The sequence below is a fragment of the Chrysoperla carnea genome, chromosome 2 (assembly GCF_905475395.1).
Source record: "Chrysoperla carnea chromosome 2, inChrCarn1.1, whole genome shotgun sequence".
Taxonomy (NCBI): Eukaryota; Metazoa; Arthropoda; class Insecta; order Neuroptera; family Chrysopidae; genus Chrysoperla; species Chrysoperla carnea.
The window spans coordinates 32703630-32721871 of NC_058338.1; the positions used below are offsets into that span (position 1 = coordinate 32703630).

At 29.7% G+C, this 18242-nt stretch overlaps 1 protein-coding gene and 1 non-coding gene across 2 annotated transcripts in view; both read left to right on the forward strand.

Annotated features, from left to right (window-relative positions):
• Nucleotides 1-18242, forward strand: part of LOC123292634 — a 131489-nt gene that overhangs the window by 9483 nt on the left and 103764 nt on the right. The window lies entirely within an intron of this gene.
• Nucleotides 437-508, forward strand: Trnat-cgu. The gene has a single exon. It is a non-coding gene; the product is annotated as a tRNA-Thr (tRNA).

Genomic DNA, 18242 nt, shown 5'->3' on the forward strand with positions numbered 1-18242 from the left:
TTTTTTTTTTTAAGCTTTTAAAATTTTCATGAGGTTATTAAAAAATAACATAACATAATTTTAGATATTGGAATAAAATTAAGAAAATTGATAGAAGAAACGTAGTTTAAAGTTTCTGTCATTATATTAAAGATACAAATATCTATAATAACGTTTGTTAATAAGATAATTGTTTAGTTGCAATTTATTTACAGGATTTGTTTTAATAAAATTTGCTATTAATAAATTTTCAATACTTAGAAATTAGTACATGATTTTGGTTTTGAAAAACGAATCAAATTTTTTAAATGTTATTACTTTTACTCAGGGATATCAACTTTTATCATAATTTGTAGTAAAAATATTTTCAAAAACCTAAAATATTAATCACAAAGCATGTAGATATAGATTTTATTCATCAAGTTTATAATGGTTTATTTTACCACTGAGAGTACGAGCCTCTTTAGCTCAGTGGTAGAGCACTGGTCTCGTAAACCAGGGGTCGTGAGTTCAAACCTCACAGGAGGCATCATATTATTTTTTTTTATTTGTTTACACTTTTTTATTTATTTATATCCTTAATTTAATTCATAAGAACTATTTTAGAATCATTTCTAGGAAACATAAGATAATTCTTAACATAAATTGTGTGATCAAAACTTTAAATTTATTAGTTTTGGGAAAAAATTGAAAAAGTTCCACCAACAAACATCGTATCTCAAAAAATATTAGATATACGAAGCTGTGGGTTGTCTTCAATTGTTTCAAATTTAATATACTTTTAAAATGATAGCAGAAACTAATGTCAAAAGGTCAAATTTTTTGAATTAAACTGAAAAAAGTCCGAAAATTTTGCAGTTTTTCGCAGATTACAAATTTATCGAAACTTTTTTTTTCTAGCAAAATGTATCTCCTCTAAGTAATCCAAATAACATACCAAAAAAGTAGCTTTATGTCGCGTTTTGCCATTTTATAGTTGTTTCATTTTCGTAAGATTTTACTGGCGTATAAATGATTTTAAGATTATTTTTGGTTTTTGATTTTTTCTGCATATGAATAGTATTGTAGGGGAGAAATTGTTTTAAAAAAATGGTAAGGGGGTCCAGAATACAATACGTTTTACTGAATTACATTATATACCTAAGTATATTTCTGTCTCGAGGAAAAACCGGACATTTTAGTATAAAAAGTGGATAAGCGGGTTTGGGACAGAAGCATCAGACATATCCGTTTCAAAGCCCTATGTCTGGTTACCCTAATTAAATTTAACCTTATTCTCTTTAGCGAATCACATTACGTGATGTATAAAAAATAATGTAAAATACTGATTATCAATATTGTCTACACAGGGTATTTAAACAATTAACTCAATTAGTTAAGTATTTTATTATCAATTGACATATTTATATGACCTTGCTGATAGTATGAAAAAATATGTATAATTATGAAATTGTATTGATATCGCCAAGCTGTCTCCGTATATGTTTTCCAAAAAATAAATCTGATGCTTTATAATTCTTATGAAGCTATAAATATGCTTCTAGTTGTTCAATTAACATTAATTATTTTAAACAGTTTTTCTTCTTTTTTTTTATTTAAAAAAGTTATTACGATTATAATCCAAGACAACATTTGTATGTACAAGTCATTGCAATCAATAGTGGGTATTATTAAACAAACTACTATTAATGATTTATCGTTTTAGCTTATATGGTTTGGATTGTATATTATTTCTTGGAAATTGTTCTGAAAGGCTGACCAATATAATAGATATGTGGTCAATTTTGAAAGACAGTTGAATCAAAAAGTATGAAAATATGTATAGAGTTTTATGACTGATGCAATTCAATCTTACTGAATACATGAATATACAGAATTTTCGATTTACCATCTAGGCATATAAATATCACGAGTATGACAGAATACATGCATTAAGCAATGCATCTAAGTGAGAGGAATTATATACACGTGTTGAAGCTTCGATATGCGTTGAGATAGTTGTAAGACGCTTGGAGAGTGGAAGTTTCTTAGTTAAATAAATGAACTACAACAGATAAGCTACCAACAAGTTACTTTTGTAATTTCATATAACACCTATAATACCTCTTACTTAGATGCATTGCTTAACGCATGTACTCTGTCATACTCGTAATATAAACCCCTCCCCCACATAAGCACATGAATAGATTTTTTAAGTTAAGTTGCGTATAATTTGCCAAGTTGCGTAAGACAGTTAATCTAAGCTACGGCAGATATACGATGAAAGTTTGAAGCTTAAAATATCTTTTCTTTCCAATAAATTTAAAGAAATTAAGTTTTTCAAAATATTACTTTTTACGTTTGTCTGGTTCGAAGTATTATCTCTATTGTAAACAGAAATTGCATTCTTGTTTGATATTTAAAAATTATTACAGCATCTTTCAGTACTGTATTAGTAATGCCACAAATCTGCATCAAAATCATAATTACAAATAAAATTAGTCTATTTATAATAGATATTATTTTTTATTCTGTTGGCGGGGAAATGCAAATGTTTTTTTTATTAAAACATGTTAGCAAAATAACGTTAGGAACTAGCAAATTCTCCGCAGTTTCAAGAATTTACGTCAGCTGGATGTACATTTTGGCCCACTGTACGGCTATAGGTCTTAGTTATTTGTAGACATACTTGATATATCTTATTGATACAGCCACATTTCGTTACGGTTATCCAGTATTTGTTTCCTTTTTTATCTAGAATGATCATGAAATTCATTATCAGACATTGTCACTGAAATTAATAAACCTACTGTGTTGATTAAACTTTTCGAAAGAATGAAAGGTATTATGCTTTTACGTCGAGATAAGAAAAAAGAAAGACTTGGGAAGAGGTTAAGCCATGGACCGCTGATTCAAAAAGTAGTGGTAATAGTTTTTTTTACTCCAATGGTTTGTTTTGGAGTCTTTGATTATTCGTCGCATTACTATGTGACCAGTATGTAGCCACTAGCCAGCCAATCTCATGTATTGAAATCCAGTAATACTTGCTAAAATATAGTGATATTGTTTTATGCCTCCAGTAAAGTTGTTCTTATAATAATAAAGTAGGAGTAAAATATCTACAAAGTGATTTTTTAAAAATTCCACTTTTATATTTCGAAAACAAACGCAAAATCGAAAAACGCGGAAACACTTATTGGTCTTATTTATTTATAATCTAACTGCCGAATTAGGGTCGACCTTCATCCATCTATTTATCGAATGAAAGCTATTCTTTATGCGACAAAATATCGATGAAAAAATAAGGTTTACAAGCTTTCAAAGTTTTGAAATTTTTATTAAAATTAGTCTTGACCATATTATTATTTTTTTAGGCAACTTATAGGGATATTTGTTAATATTTTATATTTCATGAAAAATAATTCTCTTTTGGTAAACAGATGACTGAGGGTCGACCCTAATTAGGCTTTGTACTATAAAGAAAAATAAAAATAAGGAATTTAGCTTTCTTATAAAGGGGTCAATTGTTTTTTTTTAGTAACTACATATTTGTTGTATCAGATTCTCGTTCTTTGCCGCAAAAAAGTAATAGTTTTGTTTTCCTAGACCTGATTTTTCTTTTGCCTAGTTTTGGCACTTTTACAGATTTTTAATTTTATGAAAAAAAAAACTTTTCCGAAAAATTTTCCCTATAGCATTCGTATGCATGTGACGTTAAAAAACAGTAAATTCAGATGCCTTAAATTTAGATTTATGGGGAAAAAAGTTTCATTAAAAAAAACAAAGTCGACACCCGTATATAAAGAAATGTATAATGATATATGATGAATGGTGGAAACTATTTAAAAATTCACCTGTATATAGTTAGATTGTGCACAATAGAACCCGTTTTGAATTTGTGTGAATAATAAAAATGTTAACTGTTTAACGCTTATAGATATCGATCGAATAATGGAAATAAGCAATCGATACATATATTCTATGCATTTCAGAGTGCATTACATCATTATAAATATTCGATATAAAAATTTTATTTGTGAGAGGCTTTAAAACTTTAAGAAGTTTAAATTTTACATGCAGATTGATAAAAGGCAAAAACCACCATATCATCCTTTTAGGTAAGATTTTGTCAATAAATTGACCGTAAAATGATAACAAGTACCTCATTTTTTTAAATTTATCTGGGATGGTGGTAGGTATAATAAGTTTAGTCCCAAGTTTATAACGTTTGAAAATATTGATGCTACCAACCAAATTTTGGTACAGGTGTTATTAAATCACCAATTAGTCCCTTTTTGATTGTCTGTCCGTCTGCCTGTCGACACGATAGCTAAAAAAACGAAAAGAGATATCAAGTTGGAATTTTTATAGCGTGCTTAGGACGTAAAAAGTAAGGTTGAGTTCGTAAATGAGCAACATAAGTCAATTGTGTCTGGGTCCGTAGGACCCATCTTGTAAATCGTTAGAGATAGAACAGAAGTATAAATTTAAAAAATCTTGCTTATAAAAAAATAAACAATTTTTGTTTGAAACATTTTTTCGTAAACATCACTGTTTATCTGCGAGGGCGAAAATTAGGTGCAAATTTTTTAGTAAGTATTATATGGGAATATCAGTTATATGTGTGTGGCTATCTAAGAAGGGATACCTTTATTTACTTACATGACGTAAAAAAATAAACGATTGGGTCATCAACACTGTCTATAAATGGTATTTAAACAATTAACTCAGTCAATTGTTTGTTTTCACTTGTTATTAATGTGTTTTGGGAATTCAATTCTGTTCAACTGCCAGGCCTGGGAAAACCTAGTGATAGATTCTGTAAATATGTACGTTAATGGACAATAATCTGAAACAATGTTCCTTTCTATCTGATACAAGAAATTGGAATACACAAGAAAAAAACCTGTAACAAGGCAGCCATGAGAGTATCGAAGGAAGTCAAAACAGCTGCCCTCCTCTGTACCTGGATTAACCATTGATTTAGTTGGCCAGATATATGTTTATTCCAAAATAAGAATTTTATGTAAAAAATTTCCGATTTACCTTCCTCTAAATCAAAAATTCTTGTTTTTCTCCCTTTTGGACCAATGCTTGAGTACGCCCATGAAAGTAGCCTTAGTTTACAGATCGTTTATAAAGTCCATTTATTAGAATTACTTTGGATTTAAAATATGTTTTCTTTTAAACTTTATATACACAAAAAAAGAACAAAAAAAATAAATATATAATAAAGTTATATGTATTATACATGTATTTTTTGTTGTTGTTGTTCTCTGGATTGTTTACAGAATTATTATAGGGTTAGTAAGACGGGACTGAGAACTACCAACCAGGACATCTGCTATCGTGGCCCGGATGTAAACGGGAAAGGTCTGGTACGCAGTTGTAGGAAAATCAATACTTGTATTCGTTCTCGTATCTTCGTTATGTATAATACTACATGCACATACCACACATCTATATCTAATGCATGTAATTTATACAACTTTGTATATGTGGTTTACAATTCTCCCGCTTTATTCGTTAGATATACTGTTATATATTTTCTCTATATAGTCTACCGAATGTTCATTTTTCTTTGACCACCCCCAATTATTTGGTATGTGAAGACAGTGTTTTCTCTATGACCACCAACTCCAATCAACTTCCTGTTGGGGCGGTAAATAACCCTTGGTTGCGGTGGCTGCAAGTGAGTCGTTGTGGTTGGCAAAAATGTCCTTGTCTTACTCATGTGAACTTTCGGAAATTTTTAGAACAAATTTCTGGAATGATCTAGAAAGTTTGTTTAAACCGACAACTATTATCATGATTAACTTTAAACTGATCGCCAAGAGCCGTTAGCGCCATCTCACGACAGGCAGAACCGAGCACGAACTTTCTGGGCCTTCTCTCGAAATTTAAATATTTTAATTTCAACCAAGTTTTATGTTTCTAAGGGTTTTTTTGTTAAAAGTAAGTTATTTATATTAAAATATTCTGTCTGGATATAAATTTTAATAAATTAAACGATTTTCTATCAAGAAAAAGGACAATAGAAGCTAGAATAGAATAAAACCCTTTTCAGGATATAAATTCGGTTGCTCTCTCGGCGACCTGAGTCACTCTTTTTTGAGAATCCACAGAGAATTCGGATCTATAAAAAAACCAAAGAAATTCATCAACAGAGAGCGCCCAAAAGACGTTTAAACATCTCAAAATTATTATGTATTTTAAATTATTTTTTGCACTTAATTAATTAACGCATTTTTAAATAGTAATTATATTTTTTTAATATGTTATAACGGTGTAAACAATGAATTTAAAAAAAAATACATGAATATTCCCTATTACATTATCATAGATATATCGTATATCTAATTTGATAAACACACTGTTAAAGAGCGCGAGTTGATTGGACAAGTATTGATCGGTCTGGACTTAAAGCTGATAAAGCATTTATATGCCAAGGATTTCACTTTTCAGTGCATATTGGTGACGTTTTGATAATATTTGTTTTGATTTTGGTTTATGTAGTATTTTATATTATTATTATGTCAATATGATATTGCATTTGAATACATACAGACATATATACACACATTCAAACACGAAATTTATTAGAGTTGAATTTTGTACCCTATTATAAGATAAATTTTCTTCCAGCTAGATTGAATTTTTAATGTTATTTTTCTTTGTACCCATTGAGACTTTTATTCAGTCTTAGATCAACAAAATATCAAAAACTAGGATTGATAAAGGTAAAATTGACAATAAAGGAATATGAAGTTTGAACTGTAGCTCGAGTGTCGATTTTGTAGAAATTAGATTTTGATTTTCTTTTCGTCTTTTTATACCTTAAGGTAGTACTATCGGTAATAGACTTTGCATTCTGAATTTAATGAAACTTGGCATAGTTGTCCATTATTATATCATAATTAACCAGTTAAATTTTTAGGGGCCTTCAGAGAACTGAAAAAAAGATATTTTAAAGATATTTTAACATTGATCCTTATGGGAAATCACAGATTTTATTTTATTTAAAATCTGAACGTCCAAGATTTTCTCTGAAGGCCCCTAAAAATTTAACTGGTTAATTATGATATAATAATGGACAAGTATGCCAAGTTTCATTAAATTCTGAAGGCAAAGTCTATTACCGATAGTACCTTTAAGATATTACAGACAGAGGTACATACAATACTTAAAAAAATTGCTTGTAGTTTGCAGATGTCAAAAGGGCTATTAATGGAATGTATTTATAAAAAAATAAGCCCATTTTTCAACTCTTTCGAAAGTTGCTAACTTTCTACCATTATTTTACATATTTTTTTGTTAATAAAAATTTTTTTAACGTACGGTAGATATAAAACAGTTGTCGAAAAAGATGCTAATTGGAAAACTGGATCTCGATAAATTCGACATTTTCTTTATTTCTTAACTAACCTCACTAAACACTATAAAAACGCAGATGAGAAAAATAAAAGCATAAAAAATCGTAAAAATTTTTAGCATTCTGCATTAAAAACTGTTTCTATTTTCAGTATTCAAAAGGGCAGACAGTATTCTGACATACTATTTTTCTGTTAAAATTTACCGGTCTATTAGATCCTGTTTATTAACGTCCTAAAAGTATTAAGGGGAGTATAAATTCAAGGAAATTCTCGAGTAAGGGTTAAGTTTGGCATATTTTTATTTGGTTTTATTTTTAGCTAAGTCTGAACCATTTTCCGTACGTTTAGTTGAACACTTCAGAATTTGTGATTTGGCTAAGCCTTGTGTCGCATTCACAAGGTATATTTTTTAAAACTTTTACTAGAATAATTTTCATCAAGCCGTTTTGAAGTGTAGCTTCGACATTTATATGCATTGATTACGAAAGTGTTTCTAAAATGAAATCAATATTTCAGATAGAAACAAACTATAAATCAAACAAAAATATTCATAAAACTTATACGTGTCTAACATTTATATTATACAATTATTCTTTATATATACAGGTTGTTAAGAAAGACATTATACCTACAGTAAGTCTCAAAATCATGGATGTTATGAATAGATCGTTAGGATGTCATTATTGAAAAATACTATTTGAGCTAAGATACAAAATTTAATTGAAATTTATCATCTGATTTGTATACCCTGTATGTATAATATATATATCAAAGTATACTAAATATAGTCCCAAGTTTGTAACGCTTAAAAATATTGATGCTACGAACAAAAATTTGACATAGATGTTCATAAAATCAGCTTATTAGTTCACTTCCGGTTGTCCGCCCGTCTGTCCGCCGGTCAACACGATAACTCAAAATGAAAAAGACATCATGATGAAATTTGTATAGCGGGCTTAGAACGTAAAAAGTGAGTTTTAGTTTGTAAAGGAGCAACATAATCCTATTGAATCTTGGGTCCGTGTGAGACCCATCTTGTAAACCGTTAAAGGCAGAACAAAAGTTTAAACATCGTTTTCGTAAACATTACTGTTTACCCGTGGGGGCGCAAATTAAAACAAAACTTTGTTGTCCAAAATTTCCAGATAGATGGCGGCTGAAAGATCGCCATAATTGTATTGGTTTTTTCAACTCTTCTAATTTATAAAACCTAATGCAAACACTGACATTCAACACTTTCTATACAGGATATTTAAAAAATTAATCTATATCCCGTATAGCTTCTGCAAATTTGAAAGGTTACAATAGTAAAGTCTCATTAACTAATTTTCCTTACAGTAGTAATATTTACTACACAAACTGCTGTATTTTTTACTTATATCCTTAAAAATATCTCTGCGAATGTTAAAGTAAGTGTCGATTCTTCAGCTGGATTCATTAGTATTAATCTATCGCAGCTCTCCTTACAAATATTATGCAATCTTTGTGTTATAAATATTCATTAATGTTCATATTATTCCTATATATTATGATACTTTTCCCCATACAGCCTGTATATAATACTTTATCTCCCTTGCTGTTATCATCGAACAGTATAGAAAAGTATGGTGACTCATCCTGAATATATATGTCGCAGCCAACTGGCTTAATTAGCCTTCAATTTTATTAAACGGTGCCGTTCAACTAGGGGCCTGAATGATATTAAGCCGTAACGTCTAATACAACATTTAATAAACTAGCTGGCTGATGCTTAGACCTTTCACACATGACCATTAGAAGTACATGACCATTCAAAGTACATATGTAATAATAATTAAAATATTATTTATTAACGCAAGTTAAACTTCCATGGCATTTGGATCCGCAAAGAACTTTGTTTTTTACATTTTTGAAATCTCTGGTCTCTAAAAGGTGACTGACTTGCCACAGCCTCTCTCAAAGAATGGAATTTCGGAAATTTCGTCGTCACTGAAACTCCTGCCGTGAAAACCAGGAATAGTACCATACTTAATTCCAACTTTTTGTCACTTCACTCTTTCATTGTAATTTTTATGCGTAAATGCAATCACACTGTGAGAAACACCAATAATATCTGATTGATGAGAGCTTTAGTTTGTGGAAATCCATATTAAAACTTGTAAATAATTAGAAACTAATTAATATTTATTTTGCAAAGTCCACTTTAATTAAAAACAAGTGAAAACAAACAATTGACTGAGTTAATTGTTGAAATACCATGTATAGGCAGTGTTGATAACTCTGTCACATTTCACATACATACATATCTGAAATATTTAACTGATATTCTCATATAATGCGCAAGTGTTGATGCGCAGTCGTTTGTTTTTTTTGACGTCATGTAAATAACAAAAGATATTCACTTTGATATTCCTATATTAATTACATACTATAAAATTTGTACCTAATTAACGCCCTCGTGGGTAAACAGTGATGTTTACAAAAAAATGTTTCAAACAGAAGTTATTTATTTTTTTGTAAGGAACATTTTTTACATTTAAACTTTTATTCTATCTCTAACGGTTTACAAGATGGGTACTACGGACCCATGAACCAATTGACCCATGTTGCTCATTTACGAACTTGACCTCACTTTTTACGTCCTAAGCACGCTGTAAAAATTTCAGCTTGATATCTCTTTTCGTTTTTGAGTAATCGTGACCACAGACGGACGGCCGGACGGCCGGACAGCCGGACGGACGGACGGACGGACGGACAACCGGAAATGGATTAATTAGGTGATTTTATGAACACCTATACCAATTTTTTTTTTGTAGCATCAATATTTTTAGGCGTTACAAACTTGGGACTAAACTTATAATACTATGTATATTTCATATATACATGGTATAATAATTGTGACAATTGTTTCGATTTTTACATCATATTCATACAAATGTGACATTTGTATGAATATGATGTAAAAATCGAAACAATTGTCACAATTATTTTTAATTAAAGTGGACTTTGCAAAATAAATATTAATTAGTTTCTAATTATTTACAAGTACCAATAATATCGTTCCTTGCCAAAGAACTTATGAAAGTGTGTGGATTTCAGCTCCAGGTGGCAGAAAGTGAAACCTAATTTAACTGACTAAGCAAGGCAAGTAATTAAATTTTATAGATTCAAGTCATTTTCCTAGCTGTTTGATTAAATAGTTGAATATCGTACAGGTTACTATTTGAACGGCGTTGTTTAGTAAAATGGCTAGGCTGTTAATTAAACGCTTAATTAAGATAATTGACTGCGACATATACATATTATATTCCACACAATACACAACACATGGAAACTTAGAAGGGCGCCTTACTTTTTTACAAATAGTGTGTTGGAATATTAAGGGTCGTATTTTACCTATATAATTGAGAAAATGTAATCACAAAACTGACTAGCGTGCTCTCTTATCTTAGATAATAAAAACATAATATTGGAAATCTTTAATATCTTTGAGAAAACTTATATTGCTGTTTGCTTTAGATAAAGATTTTTAGGTAGAATCGTTTATTTTCTTTTTTTTTTCTTTTAAATTTATACTGAAAGTAAGCAATAAATTTTGATATCATGACATTTACACCCTCCTTGTTTCGCGAGCAGAATTTAAAATAACTGGCCTAACTTTTGCCCAAATGTGTAAAATTTCAAGCTAGGTCCCAATGGGAGTTGGTCCCATTGATATAGGCTTATATTCAATATGTTTGTTTTATTTCGAATCTTTGTTTTTATTCAAAATAGTGTCAGTAATCGAATTAAATATCTGTTGTAAATATATTTTTCTAAAAATTTCGATATTTTTAATTGATATTTTTCAACTCATTTCAAAATTGATCAATATCAGGAAAACTTTCTAGAAAATCTTTGTTCATCTACTAAATGACCCCATCTACTAAATGACCCCATTTATTCGATTTTTGAGCTGTTAAGGTCGTCTATAAACGGATAATATATCTTGTAGTGTAGTTCATAGTAAAAAATTTTTAGATATAACAGTACGTTTGTGTCTTTTTTTTTTGAAACTTTAAACTGGAGTTTATCCGAAATTTTGTTTTAAAACTTGAATTCCGCAGATAGATATTTTTAGATCCGAAAATTCAATTTTGGAGTGAATTTTAAAGTCTTAAGCAAGGCGTTTTTACGATGAATACTGTTTTTAAAAGTTCTTTAAATTCAGAACTGTATGCCAAGCCTTTAATTTGAATACAATTCTTTTCATTGTGTCCAAAAAAAATCTAGGCTACAGTAGCACTCGTTTTGACATAATATTGAGAGCGCCCAATTATCGGAGCATAACTCAGTAAACAATAAATCCAGACATACTTTTTTCAAGTATTCATCCAGAAGTGCTTTTTTCTGTTCTACATTCGTTGTAAAAATATTTGGTGGGCACAGTACGTTTAAAAAATCATGTCTTAGATGAGAGACTATTTAGAACTAAGTAAAGACTGTCTTGCTTAATTACAATGACAAAAATCTTTACAGTATAATAAAAAATCTCCCAAACCTTTTCGAAACCTACGCAAACAATTAAAAATTATGTAAACACATAGGTTAGTAGCCCCAGAAGTCCTTCTAAGTCGATCGAGAAAGCTCGTGTGTAACAGTTTGTTATATAAAATGTAACTCCAAGGCGGGGAGTTAATGAACAAAATGAAAATCGATAACAAACAACATTTTCTATGACTTCATATACTTAAAGCTCGATCAAAGCACGGAAATTTTATTATTTTCTACGAAAAAAAAAACCAGCTCTTAGTCGAATAAATAATTGTTTAATGTTTACCACATTTAAGACTTCCCCTCATAATAATTCCTCAAGAATACGATGATAACGTCGGTTGGTAGTGCCACAATAATAATATAAAAGTATTGATTTTTATTATACATTCCTCTCTGGTCGCTCCCTTCTTATTCTAGTTCTCTTGTATCTGTGTATTATATACATATGACGTCACATTATATTTTACTAATTGTATTTATGCGCGTTTGTAATGCGCACAAAACAATACGTCATGTAATTTTTATCCATATTATAGTTATATGTTTGATACTAGATTTCTCTTTATTTTGTTGTACATATAATATATATGTGACGTAACAGATTAATATTTTCGCATGTCACGTGATGATGTCAGAGGATTAGATCAACTAAATAATATCATACATACAATACATTTATAGATACTATGATAATATTATAGAATACATATAGAAATTCACATATGTGTGTTCACAAATTGTATCGTGTGTTATAATGCCGATGACAGCAAATAATATGTTTAAAGTTTTCACTGTTAACCGAATTATTTCTACACCAGAGAGTTACTTACTCGAGCTTTGTTATTTACTTGAGATATTAAATAATATCATTGAACGTTAAGGTATTACCGTTGGCGTTTATTTGGTGCTTTGTCGCATATAGAGGTAACAAGAAAAGGTTACCGTTGTGAAACCATCTTTGATATCAGTAAAATACAATTTTTACGATTCTGTCATAAAGGAATATTTTTAGGATCATTTTTATATGTCTCACCTACCTTTCCGACTGTTACAGGCTATATTTTATTAACCCCCGAAGTAAAAAAAGGGGTGTTATAAGTTTGATCACTATGTATGTGTGTCTGTCTGTGGCAGTGTAGCGCCTAAACGGATGAACCGATTTAAATTTTTTTGGTCTCATTTGAAAGGTAATTTAACGGAGAATGTTTCATATGTAAGCTTTGAGTTTTGTACCAGAAAAAACTAAAAAATTGGCGATGATCATCAAAATCGATTCAGTTTGAAAAGGCATGACACATAATTTTAACATATAAATAATTGCTATGGAATAGAATGGCCAAATATATGGCTCAATTCTTTTCGAAAAGTGAAATGGTAATATTAAGTAAGAGGTAATTCAAAACAATAATTCAAAAGAACAAAGTCAACTCAATATTTCAAATTCAATTAAAATATTTCCAAAAATTTGTCTCAGAAAATGCTAGCAATCTAAGTATCCTTTTCATCTCATCTGATGTCCTTGACCATCACTCTGATATTGATTAAAGAAGGAATGTTATAAGTTTAAAATGTTTATCTGTGCGTTGATTGAGAACATTTTATAGTTAAATTTCCAAAAATCGGTTTACAAAAATAAATCCTATTTGCCGGGAGTTTTTTAAATTTTGCAAATTTCACTTATTGTTAAACACTTTCATCAGAGATACAGGTTTTATAGATTTTACGTTCTTAAAGTATTTCGATACCGTAAAAACTGAAAATGATACAAAAAATTTAAAATTTAATGAATTTTAATTGATAACCAGATCGTATCTAAATGAAAAGCTTGAAATTTAAAATAATTTCCTACTTATTCAAAATATTCAAAACAAAAATAAATTATGAAAATTTATTACCAAACAAACTGCAATGGGTAAACAAACAGGTATTATGTGTGACTATTGATAACGAAAGAATTTATTGACTTTTGGTTTACTATTATTTGTATTATCCTTAAATAAAAAGAAACCATTGTAATCAAATCAAGATAAAAAAATATATCCAATACTTCTATGTATATCGTTCGATAATATTATTTTCTACTCAAACATTTGCATGTATTATCTATAGAGATTATCCTCTTTGAGGATGTCCCTTAAAAGCGTAGACAACGCCCTATCATGTCTATCACACCTCAAAATAACATTAAGTTGTAACACACAATAATAATAAGTTTAATTTCATTAAACTTACTTTAGTACAAATGTGATCCGTTTGGGAGGTAGACTAAAATTTAATTTTTAATTTTTTGTTTAACCCGTAACCCGGAATACATATTGTTATAATTTGCCATGGGACGCTGTTTTACCATACACAAAACCCATATAAAAATGTCAATTCACGAATAATATCAGTTCATTGGCGTAGAATTCTTAGTAGTAGGTTCTTTATTAAAAATGTACCAAGTAGGACTTAATTTAATCGTATAGTTTTTTCAAAGCCAGGGCCAGATTTAGGAAATCGACGGGGATCAGCGGGGTCGGAGGTTCAGGACCTCCAGCAGTCAAAGATCTTCACCAATTCGAAAAATTCAGGAAACTTTCTCATTAAAAATGAATTGCAAACATCAATGAATCTTAATATTGTTAGATTGGAAAGTGACAGTACCTAGGCAGTTGCTCCTAACTTGCATATATAGTATAAAAGTAGTTCGGCGAATAATTTTTTTACTTTTTAAAGTGAAATAAAAAGTTATGCACTTTAAAAAGTACCTATTGTTTACTTATATTTTTATCTTTATGCTCTTTTATTTGATATCCCACTTGATAAAAGATCAAAACAATCCTTGAAGCTGGTTGTATATCTTGTCAATATTTGAGCTTAATCGATGAACAACTTTTTAAGTTTTGGAAGCACATCCCTTTCAACCCCATACTCTACTATGCATGTATTATAACTTAACACCTTCCACTTGAATTACGAAAGAAGATCTCTATTATAAAAACTGCATCCAAATCCGTTGCGTATTTTGAAAGATCTAAGTATACATAGGGATATGATAGGTACAGAAAGCGGGAAGCGACTTTGTTTTATACTATGTATTGACATAAGTTTTATCTATCTAAGTTTAAAACACTTTGTACAATCAGTTAAGTCAAATAATTTCAATTTTACTGAGATAAAATAAAAAATGTTTTAACGCTATTATTTTATGTTTCTTTATAAATTACAATGCGCAATTGTAATTAACTGATAAGAAAGTCAATTCATTCGATGATTGGCGATACAAGAATAATACATGATTCATTCTCCTAGTGCATTGTAGGTTTAATATAACAAATATTTGAAGTAATAAATAAATTTTATAGCAGTGTTTTTCAAACTTTTTGATACCGGGATCTTAAATTGATTTCCTAAATTATTTAGGACAAAGTAGGTAAGGTGGAAATTGTTTAGGAGTAGTAAGGTGGATTCATCTTCAAGTTTAGTAAATGATAAATTTGAGTGAAAGATTTGCTGTTAAACTCAAGAGCAACCACATCCCTGGTGATTGAACATACGGACTCGACCTTCAAGAAAGGTCTGGAGTCTCTTGGCCTTGAATAAACCGGTGAAATTCAACTTTTCTGCCTTTCCAGTTAATGGGAATTTTTTTCTTATGGTTTTATTGGTATGTACTTGTTTCTCGAAATTTATAGAAGAAACCCACGGGATTTGATAAACGGATTCGAACTTTAAGAAAAGTCTGAAGTTTCTTGACCTTGAATAAACCGATGAAATTCGACTTTTCTGCCCTCCAAAGTAATGGAAATTTTTCAATCGTGGTTTCATAAGTTAGGACTTTTTCTATGAAGTATACAGAAAGTTTTCAAAAATTTCCGAAAATTGTTAGTTTCCAAAACTTAATGTTTTTAACTCGATTTTTGAAAATCGAGATTCATTATATATAGAACTTTATTTATTTTTCTGTGTATGACCATCATTTTCTTTTACTACTTTGGCTGGTAAAATATTAGCCGCTGGTAGTTTCAGGGTCGTTTCACTTTTCTGTCCGTTTAGTGGGAATTCTTCACTTGAAGTGACAGAAAAAACTTAGTCGACATGCCAATCCAAAAACAATCTCCTATATATTAATCGAATTACTAGAAGAAGCAGCATATAAACATAGTTTTCGCAACTTCAGTTTTTTGTTAGTTGACGACTGTGAGTTTTTCAAAATAGTTTAATACCGATAAAAATTAATAGGTTGTATTTTTGATACCGATTATTTTCTCATAAATATATGATTGTTTTAAGAGAATTATTTAAGTTCAAAATATTTCTTATCAAATTGATTGAAATAATTGTAAAAACGTAGAAACAATAGCAATTGTATATAAAATAATAATTGGTTTTCATCGCGATAACGATTTCGCAATATGGCCTCTACCAATAATAATAATATAGAACTAATCGCATATAGGTAATATATACCAAGAGCCAGGCCAGCCAAATTTTTATCGTGTGCTGAACTTCTTACATTATAGACTGCCAACTCTATATCTAGCGCCTTCTCTAACTAACACGTAATGTGGTCCATATTTGATGCTACTGAACGCATGCTCGATTGATTAAGTCACAAAGTCTCAGGTAGCTCTGCGCCTTATTTTAAATTTTAAATTAAGACAGTATTCAAATGTTTTAAAGTTTAAGGCATTGAAGTAAAATCAAAATTTTCTTCTATAAGAAATAGGGTATTGTCGTTAGTAAAAAATAAATTATGAAATTTGAAAAAAGTTAAAATTTATTTAAAAATTTTTAATTAATTAAGTAATTTTTAAACTGTATATCACGTGACCTAAAACGCGGGCGAACCCTGATGTGATGTCATATCCGTATGAGCCATAGACCAACAGTTAGTTCAGTGTAGGCAGCTGGGTATAATATATTCATAGATAATAAATATTTATATTTATTATAATCAGTTGTCTATGAATATATCTGTCAAACTAATCTGTATTATTTCGTATAATGCTACCGATATTACGTCACCAAATTGAATGCCCGCGTTTTTGACAGTTTAAAATAGGTTTAAAATTTAATTTAAGTTTTTGGCAAGAAAGTGAGTGTATTTTTCCGAAAAAATTTTTTGGTGGCTTTTTATTAGCAAAATCAACATTTTGAAGCACTTTTTCGAAAATAGTAGAATACCCTATTGTTACTAGAAATTCTGCAATACACCAAAGAAATTGTAAGACTAATTCTCTTACACATTGTAGTAATTTATAAAATGTTAAAAGGGCGTATACTAGAGCGATGAACCTAATAAATAATTGTTAAATATCGTTTTTATATATATTTTTATACTTAAATTTATATATTCGTCGTTTATACTCATTTAAAAAACACAAGTTTAAATATAAATGCATGTTTATGGTTACATGTCAGAACTATAAACATGGCGAAAAAAAAGAAATAAATGCACATTTAAAATTAAAAAAAAAAGAATAGTTTTCCTTGCCAACAGAACGGCGTATTGTAAGAAGTATTTATTGCTGTATTCCAGTCACGTAATAGTCGATCAGATGCGGGATTGGTTGAAAAGTCGCGTCACGTACAATGTTGCCACATATCGGTTTTTTTCAAAAACAGATTTATGTTTATACATATATATATTACATTGTTCTTTTACTAAGTGATAAAACTAAGGTCATTTGATAAAAATAATGGGTTCGACTGACGACTACTTCTTCCCATTTGCTGAATGTAGATTTTGTGCTACGTAGGCAGGTATTTTTTTTGCGAAAACACTGTTACAATTGGATATGCTACCACGAGAAATCCGAATCCAAAAGAATTACTATAGGTACACTTCGATTATTCAAATATGTATTTATTTTAATTTCAAATTGAATTTTATATAATGTGTCATAATACAGTAAGCCCATAATGAAGCCAAAATTATAAGATTCTTTTTTTGAATTTTGAAGGATTGCTAAAGGTTTGAATTGCTAAAAAATAGGGAAAATTGAGGTTTACACCAAGGTCTCAGTATCGAATTAAAGTAAATAAAGTTATTCAAATTTGTTTACCAAATTGGCGTATTGATTCAAAGAAAGGCAAATAAAAAAGTGACGTGAAGTTAGTTTACTTATTTTGTTGTCATATTTTTCCTTTTATCATATGAGAGAAATGAAAATCTAATTTCCAGAAGGTAGGCAAAAATAATCAGAGAATTTTTTATCCATTGTGGTTCTTCTTTATCGGGCAATAATACAGCAGATGTTAAATGATTTTCTTTTTCTCGTCGCGTTCTCTGCATTAGCTGCAATTTTGCGATCTTCTCCGATTGTATGAGATTCTGGCTATGCAGATAAGTTCCTATTTAAGATTTTGCGATTTAATTGGTGATAACGGTGTGTCTAAATAATCGTTTTG